The 9,139-nt window shown below is 37.1% G+C and overlaps 1 long non-coding RNA gene across 1 annotated transcript; it reads left to right on the top strand.

The window, feature by feature from the left end:
- Positions 1-5,098: 5,098 nt before the first annotated feature.
- Positions 5,099-7,165, top strand: LOC122148577. The gene is made up of 3 exons (XR_006162464.1): positions 5,099-5,288; positions 6,203-6,292; positions 7,044-7,165. It is a non-coding gene; the product is annotated as an uncharacterized LOC122148577 (long non-coding RNA).
- The last annotated feature ends 1,974 nt before the right edge of the window (positions 7,166-9,139 follow it).

The following is a 9,139-nucleotide window of genomic DNA, read 5'->3' as shown; positions in this document are numbered from 1 at the left end:
AACCACTGCTCTAGGGTATATCCTACTCATTGAGATCGGAGAAGCCCACCCTTAAAAATTCTTGTCTTGGTCTTGGACCCTTTTTACTAATTTCTGTATACAAAGATCTACGTGTCTACAAACTGACACACCAATATATATGCTTGTAAACCAGATGACTAGTACATTAAAATTATTTTTTTTAGTCAGGACCTGACTCACTAACTAGTTTATCTGAGGTGGATGATGTGTGAATCCAAACTGTAGCACCATAAATGCTCTAGGTGAGAGGTGGGTGGATGCTGTATGAACTGAAAGACTGAATGTATGTTATGCAGTGTGTGTAAGACTTTCTACATCAGTAAATTCATATATTTTGGCATGTCGGTGCTTAACCACTTTGCAGCGGGTGAAAGAAGAGCACCAAGAGAAGCAAGAGGAAAATAGGAGGTATAAAATCATAGTTCTTCTGCAGCACTGACAGGTTATAGAATCTAACTACACTTTTAAGGGGAAGATGGGATTTGATGTAAGAAGTCTCTCTATTTGCCACAAGTCTCTTTGGTGGTTTACTGCAATGGGACGATAGACAGGAGATTTTTACACTTTCTGAACAAAAAATGTGAGTGGTGAATGTCAGTCCAAAACCTGCTATAATTCTGGAATGTCATGGGAGAAAATCTCAAAGCTCAAAGCACATGTCTCCTCAACAAGCCAGAATCTAGATGTCATATACCTCGCTATACAAACAATGCAAACATAATACTTTGGGGATTCAGCACTAGATGGTTCATGCACCAGATGAATGCTGTAACCCGTCAATATGGGCGGCAAAATGAATTGCATGCACCACGGATGCAGTATACGTGCAATAGGCCTAATAGTGATGTAAGTCAAGAGCACCAATGATAAATCAAAACTTAAGGCAAACATTGATTACCCAAACCTAAAAAAACACATTTATCTGCTAGAAATATTCTGTTTTATGTTCACGTAAGAGTAATGATATATTCATCCATCTATCTTTTTTTTTTTTTTTTTTTATATATATATATATATATATATATATATATTTTTTTTTATGTCTATCTATCCATCCATCCATCCATCCATCCATCCATCCATCTATCCAAATAATTATCATCTAGCATGAACCTAGCAGCACCACTGCACACACACCCAAAACTGACAGGAGTCCAGAGAGTGAAAATTTGTCATTGATTGCGTTTCAAAAATCTTATTTGCGCTATCACATAAGTCAGTTCTATACACTGTCGCACTTCACTGAATCCAGTGGCAGCTTTATAATGACCTTCTGAGAATGACAAACAACCAAGCCTTGCCACTCCACCCTGGAGTGAAAGAGACCTGTCATCGCAAATGCCACACCAAAGCCCACTAAACCTTGATCTGAACAGCACAATGCTGGCAACGTGTTTCCCTTTCATTTATGTTTGTGACTGTAAGCAACAATAACAGAAGAGGTCAGGCACAGCAGTGTCTTTTCTTTTTCTTTTCTTTTTTTTTTTTTTGAGGCAGCCTCAGTTTCTGTTACACTTACTGTAAGAAATCATGTGTTCATAATGGCTGGGCATGCCGCTGTGCGATCCAATCATTTTACTGTAAAGATATACGGTCTGCAGCTCGTTCTGATTATAGCGCTTGTGAAAAGAGAAGTGATAGAGATGTTCTTGCTGAGTGGGGAAGACGAATGATTAATTTGCATTTGTATCGTCCCATCTCTCAACAGTCATTTTCACCCCTTCCCTCTGTGTCGTTTATTTTCAGGTTAGGCTGTTGTGCTGATCAGCTCATAGATTCATAAATAAGTCATTACATTCTTTTAATCAATTATACAGTGTCTTGGATCATGGCTGATTTTTTCACATACACACAAATACAACACTGGGTTCTATGAGTTTGACCCTGTCTCAGTTAAAGCCTGTCAGTGATCCTGCTTACCTAACTATCCAAACACACACACACACACACACACACACACACACACGCAATTCTCTGCCTCCCGGAGAAATGCAGACATTTGCACGAAATCTGAAATCCCTGATCCTCCCACTTTCTCTCCCTCACGCATTCATTCGCATTAAGAGACAGGCACGCATGCATAGGCTTAAACACACACGCACATGCTGGCTTTAGGGGAGTATGTCTGCCACCAATAGGAACGTTTTCCCGTGACAGTGATGGCCCTCGGGGAGGCCTTTGCCCCGGGCACTGACACATTTGCTTAGCACTCAAACACACTTACGCATACACTGCCCTCCTCACACACATGCTTACACACATACCTTGTACTGCACTGGATGGATACTTCAAGACAGGAAAGGCCCTGTTTCTACATACCTACTCAGGAGAAAAATATAAAAGTTCACTTTGTATAACCTTCAATAAATAAAAGAAAAATCACACTTTCAGATTCAGTAAAAGTTTTTGACTGACAGGTTATGCCAACCACACATTTCTAAAAGTCAAATGAAAGGTGTAATTTCTGTGCTATTAGCAAAATTGCAAAAATAATGACTTTAGACAAGTCCTCATTTTCCATTGTCTGACAGACAGTTAGTCCCAAATCATGCTACTGTAGATGTAATGGCGAAAACAAATAGACCGAAGTTCCTTTTAATGCTGCTAGTTGTACAGCAATAACACACTTCCCATTTAAGCTCATTTGAAAGCCAAAATTAGTCTATTTTATGTCTTTTTAATTGATATGATGGCGCATGCCACAGTTCCCTATAGGACAGGATGAATTAAACATATGACTCATAGCAGGGGGCTGAAAATAACAGCAGAGGTCTTATCAAGGAAAGAGGCATAATTAATTTAAATGGAACATTTCTGCCTTCATCAAGCTTTAGGGGTTATCTTCTCATGCACACCAGGTAGGAAATATCAGTTTACATGCCATGGTCTTTTAAATGCCATGCATTTAAATAATTTGAGACACAAAGATGCTTGACAAATGACAAACTATGTAACTACACCTGAACTCCTATGTACGTTAAGCAACAATATAGCAGCATGCTATGCAGTATTTAAGGGAAATTGCAATTCCAGAACAACTGGCTCCAGAGTCATTTTCTTTGTTTTTGATCTTCCCTCATCCCCTATTAGCCATGAAATAGTCAAAGACAATGCTTATCATGTAAAAGGGTAGGTGGCTAAGGAATTTCTTCTTGATTTTTCTTTAATTTCTCTAAATTATGTTTCCAAGCAAATGGGTGAATAGAACAAGAGAGGACGGTTCATGACTGCAGCTTTGTGGATTTTCAAGGAGATAAAGACCCCCTGTGGTGCTCACTGTACCATGGGCCAATGCTGAGATTCTCATCTGGACCCACAGATTATATTACAGCAGGATGGCCGTTGACAGGGGAAATTATGGTGATTAGTCTACAAGTTGGGGATTGGGTTGTGTAGAAGATGGATTTTAGCAATCATAGGTGAATTTGACGCCTGAATGAGAATTCCCTCCTTCCTCTTCCACCTTCACACACACACTTTCTCGCGTGGAGGGAGAAGAAGGGCAGTGGCTGAGAAGTATCACCTTTGACTGCATGTTGATCTACAGCCCAACGCACACAGAGACAAACAAGCTGGAAATGATGGGGTGGAGCATTGTTTTCCATTGTTCTTATGGAAGAAAAATAATAAGAACACTTCTTTTTTTGCTATTGGTTTTTTTTTTTTCATTCAAGCTTTGAGCTTTAGCCATTAAACTATTTCAATTACAAAAACTATTATATAATAATAATAATAATAATAATAATAATAATAATATATATATATATAAAAGATGTGTGTATATTTACAAACCCGATTCCAAAAAAGTTGGGACACTGTACAAATTGTGAGTAAAAAAGGAATGGAATAAAATTTACAAATCTCATAGACTTATATTTTATTCACAATAGAATATAGATAACATATCAAATGTTGAAAGTGAGACATTTTGAAATGTCATGACAAATATTGGCTCATTTTGGATTTCATGAGAGCTACACATTCCAAAAAAGTTGGGACAGGTAGCAATGAGAGGTCAGAAAAGTTAAATGTACATATAAGGAACAGCTGGAGGACCCATTTGCAACTTATTAGGTCAATTGGCAACATGATTGGGTATAAAAAGAGACTCTCAGAGTGGCAGTGTCTCTCAGAAGTCAAGATGGGCAGAGGATCACCATTCCCCAATGCTGCGGCGAAAAAGTGGAGGAATATCAGAAAGGAGTTTTGTCAGAGAAAAATTGCAAAGTGTTTGAAGTTATCATCATCTACAGTGCATAATATCATCCAAAGATTCAGAGAATCTGGAACAATCTCTGTGCATAAGGGTCAAGGCTGGAAAACCATACTGGATGCCCGTGATCTTGGGGCCCTTAGACGGCACTGCATCACATACAGGAATGCTAATGTAATGGAAATCACAACATGGGCTCAGAAATACTTCCAGAAAACATTGTCGGTGAACACAATCCATGGTGCCATTCGCCATTGCCGGCTAAAAATTTATAGGTCAAAAAAGAACCCATATCTAAACATGATCCAGAAGCACAGACGTTTTCTCTGGGCCAAGGCTCATTTAAAATGGACTGTAGCAAAGTGGAAAACTGTTCTGTGGTCAGACAAATCAAAATTTGAAGTTCTTTTTGGAAAACTGGGACGCCATGTCATCTGGACTAAAGAGGACAAGGACAACCCAAGTTGATTATTAGCGCTCAGACAATCCAGAACCGGCATCTCTGATGGTATGGGGTTGCATGAGGGCGTGTGGCATGGGCAGCTTACACATCTGGAAAGGCACAATCAATGCTGAAAGATATTTCCAAGTTCTAGAACAACATATGCTCCCATCCAGACGTCTCTTTCAGGGAAGACCTTGCATTTTCCAACATGACAATGCCAGACCACATACTGCATCAATACAACATCCATGGCTGCGTAGAAGAAGGATCCGGGTACTGAAATGGCCAGCCTGCAGTTCCAGATCTTTCACCCATAGAAAACAATTTGGCGCATCATAAAGAGGAAGATGCGACAAAGATCAGAATGGTTGTTTTAGTTTGCTCAGTGTAATTTTGTAAGTTGACACTATCAACTAGTCGGTACGTTGACTTAACTAGAGTATGTGTCGCCTCAACTTAAAAACATATGCTGAACCATTAAGGTATAAGTTCTCATTATTTATCGCGAGATCACGTGAAGCGCGAAACAGGACTTGTTCATCGGCATTGCTGGCAGCTGGAGAGTTTGTCGGCACGTGGCAGATTTATCTTCCATCATCATCAAATCTGGTAAGTACATATTCTTTCATATTTGGGAAATGACTTGTAAAATTACATCTATGAAGTAATCATCCATGTATTTGTTTGCACTATCAATGTTTATTGATCACCTTGGACCGTTGCTAATCCAGTTCGGCCAGTTATGTAGCCTAGCTAGTTTATAGTCAGCAAACTAAAGCTAAAAATCTTTAAAACTAGCCAACTATTACTTCTTTTTCTTTTGTTTATTTAACGTAGGCTACATTATTTCATTAAGTTGACAAAATGTGGTGGTTGCTAACGTTAGATTTAATTTCAGGATATTTTGATATTTTTGTATTTAATTTATTTTTTATCACAATAGACAAAGTAATGTTAAAATATCTGCACCGAATTCAATTTGGTGTGTGTGTGTGTGTGCGCGCGCGCGCGCGTTTGTGTGTGACAGACTGAGCGGGAAATTTGTGGCATAAAAAAAATAACGCGCTTTCATGTTCACTCTCGTGTTGAAGTTCTTTACTCCTGAAATCAGCGAGTCTAATCACAATTTAAGCTAAGCAGCGTCGACGCATGAGTACGATAACGAGCTGACAAATATAATGTAATTTAATGTAAAACTGTGTGAGTGGTGCAGCAGAATTATCAGAATCCTCCGGTGTTCAAGCTGGATGCTCCATAACTGAAACGTTATTCTTAACAATGTCTTTTATACCTTTCTGGGCCTTGAACGTACATGAGTAACGTTAGTTCCCTTGCTGTCTATGCAGGGTCAGACAGCTCTTAGATTTCATAAAAAAAAAAAAAATCTTAATTTGTGTTCCGAAGATGAAAGACAAAAACTAATACTAAAGTAAAAAGTGAAACCGCTTCAATGCAACAGGCCAGTAAATGAACTTCTAATAACAGTATCTTTAAACTTTTTTTTTTATTTTCTTTGGGGGAAGGCATCAAATCAACGAAAGAGGGTTGCAGTACTGCAGAGGCTGCCATGGTTCATGCATGAGAATCCATCGCAATTCATAAAGATCTGTGAGGTATGTGGAAAGTATGGAGGCACGTTGGAGGCAGTTTAATAGTTAAAGTTAAAGGGATAGTTCACTTTAAATTGGAAATTCTGTCATATACTAACCTGGTCCCATTGACTTCCATAGTAGGGAAAAATATATACCATGGAAGTCAATGGGACCAGTTAACTGTTTGGTTATATTCTTCAAAATAACTTCCGTTGTGTTCAGCAGAAGAAATACATTCAAACGGGTTTGAAACAACATGAGGGTTAGTATATGATGACAGTATTTTTATTTTAAAGTGAACTATCCCTTTAATGTATTTTTTCTAACTATGTGGATGGAGTATGTATAAGATTAAATATAGCAGAGGCTATGGTATAGGACAATGTAATATCAGCAGTAGCACTCTTTGGACTGTAATTGTTTCCCTTGGGAACATCTTAAAAATTAATTTTCCTGGACTCTCAGTGATAAAACCCATGCATTTGAATGATAATTTATTCACACTGGAGAAAAAAAAATCACATACTAGCCCTTGTAAATGTTGAAATTCTTACATCCCCATGAAAAACAATTACTATCCAAATAAAGTTGATTTAGAGATTATATTAGAGAATGATTTAGAGATATTCTCAAAGTGATTAAACTGAGTATTCGAGCTCCACTTGGCATGAAGGTAGCACTTAACAATAATACTCATGTTGTGTTAAAGTCTTTGAGCTTCAGTGTTGTATGTGTGAAAGCACATTTTTAAGTTTGTCATTTTTTAATACAGCACACAGATTCCGAAGAAGAAATGATCAGGAGCATGACTCTAGGAATCATCACAGCGGTGGAAGATGTGACGGACCCCATTCCATGCGACTCTAATGATGTGGCCCTTGTTATAGAGGAAGCATTTGGTATGACTTGGTGACATACCAAATGCGTATGTGAACATGATGGGATTGCTTTATGCTCTTAACATAAACTACCCAAAAAACCTCAAATACACTTTTGAGGTAATTCAGCGGCTGCTGATGAACATTGGAGTGGATACGTGCAGTGCAAGAGTGCACTCTCTTAAAAATACATTGTTAAAGATGTTGTTGAGGTAAGGTGTTGTGTATTACTACCAAAGGCCTGTGTTTGTTGAATAAGAGTTTTTCTTTTCTAAGTTCTCTGCATCGATGGCCTGACATCTATTTTCAACAAGATCAGGGGTATTATTAATGTGAAAAGTCTTAGTGTTAGTTTACCCAAAATTAAAATTCTTTTGTTAGATAATCAACCTTATGTTGCTATAAACCTAAAAGACCTTTGTTTGTCTTTTGAACACACATCAAGTTATTTTTAATGAAATCTGCGAGCTTTCTGTCCCTCCTTTGACAGCCTACGCAACTAGCACTTTCAAGGTCCAGAAAGGAAGTAAAAGACATTCTTAAAGTAATCCAAGTGACTACAGTGGTTTATATATGTTTACATGCAACAGTATCTGCTTTCGCGTTCAAACAGGAAGCATGTGCTGTCATGTTCTTGTAAATATGCGAAGGAGAAAACTATTTAATAAATAAAATGGTATGAAACACTACCAATGATTCATAAAACTGAGCTTAAACCACTGAAATCACTTGGATTACTTTAAGGATGTCTTTTCTGGACCTTGAAAGTGCTAGTTGCATAGGCTGTCAAAGGAGGGACAGAAAGCTCACGGATTTCATTAAAAATATCTTAATTCGTCTTCCAACAAAGGCAAGTCTTAACGGGTATTGGATGGCATGAGAGTGAACAATTAATAATGGTATTAACATTTTTGTGTTAGACTTTTTTTCTAATGAATACACTTTCCATGCATTTTCTTAATAAATTTTCACCATTAAACTTTATGAAATTGCAATACCTTTTTATTTTACAGATTTTTCTATTGTTTTATTTTGAAATGAAATTTTTCTGTAACTACTATAAAATGTAGTTTTGAGTTTGTATTTACAAATATTCAGAATTGTTTAGAATTTCTACTAAGAGAAGTGTTCGCTTTATTTTACAGTTACAAAGAAAAAATTCATGGTAATCCTTTGAGTTTGCCCTTAACATTTATTGAATTGTAAGGGAAAATAAAATCGTTTGTATGGAAAAATCTGTTAATTATTTGGTTGAATGTGCTATTGCAAGTGAGGAAAAAATAAACAGTTTAGTACAGATAACTTGAAAATGTAAGTTAACGTATTTCAACTATTCTTTACAAGTCCAGGTTACCTGAAATAAGTTGTTGGGTCAACTATTTTAACTATGTCAACTAAACTTTTTAAGTTGAACATACTCAGTAGATTAAGTTAATAAAACTTAACTGAGTCAAAGCAAAAAGATAACTAAAAAATGTAAGTTGAGTGAACAAATTTTTTTTTACAGTGTGGCAAGTTTCGGTACTAGGGATGCAAACTTTTCACCTTTTGGTGAAATTAGCCGTTTTGAATTCAAAATGGGCCATTTGTGTGATTTGTGTAGATCCGCTGAGTTTTTAAAACTGTTTGGGTGGGGGGGTCTTTTTACAGTTCCAGACAGTAGTATCAACTTAATTCTTTAGCCGCTCGAAGTCACCCGCTTTCAAACGCTACTGTGTATTTTTGTGTGCACACTTTGGTTTCGAATTACAAAATCAAAAGTTTCCATTTACAACGTGTTTTGCAGCATTGAGTTTTGTAGCCAATCACAGCCATCTCTCTTGAAAGCAGTGGCAAGTCATAGGTGTTTACATTAGTCAGAATCCGCTCTGATCTAATTTTTGTTTTCACAAGTTTACGTAGTTCTACACGCTCACATATCTTCCTATTATAACAAAACAAAAAGAATGCATACACAATATAAATAAGATTTTCATTGTGTAGTTAGTTA

The sequence above is a fragment of the Cyprinus carpio genome, chromosome A18 (assembly GCF_018340385.1).
Source record: "Cyprinus carpio isolate SPL01 chromosome A18, ASM1834038v1, whole genome shotgun sequence".
NCBI classification, from domain to species: domain Eukaryota; kingdom Metazoa; phylum Chordata; class Actinopteri; order Cypriniformes; family Cyprinidae; genus Cyprinus; species Cyprinus carpio.
This window is presented reverse-complemented; position numbering and strand designations above follow the sequence as displayed.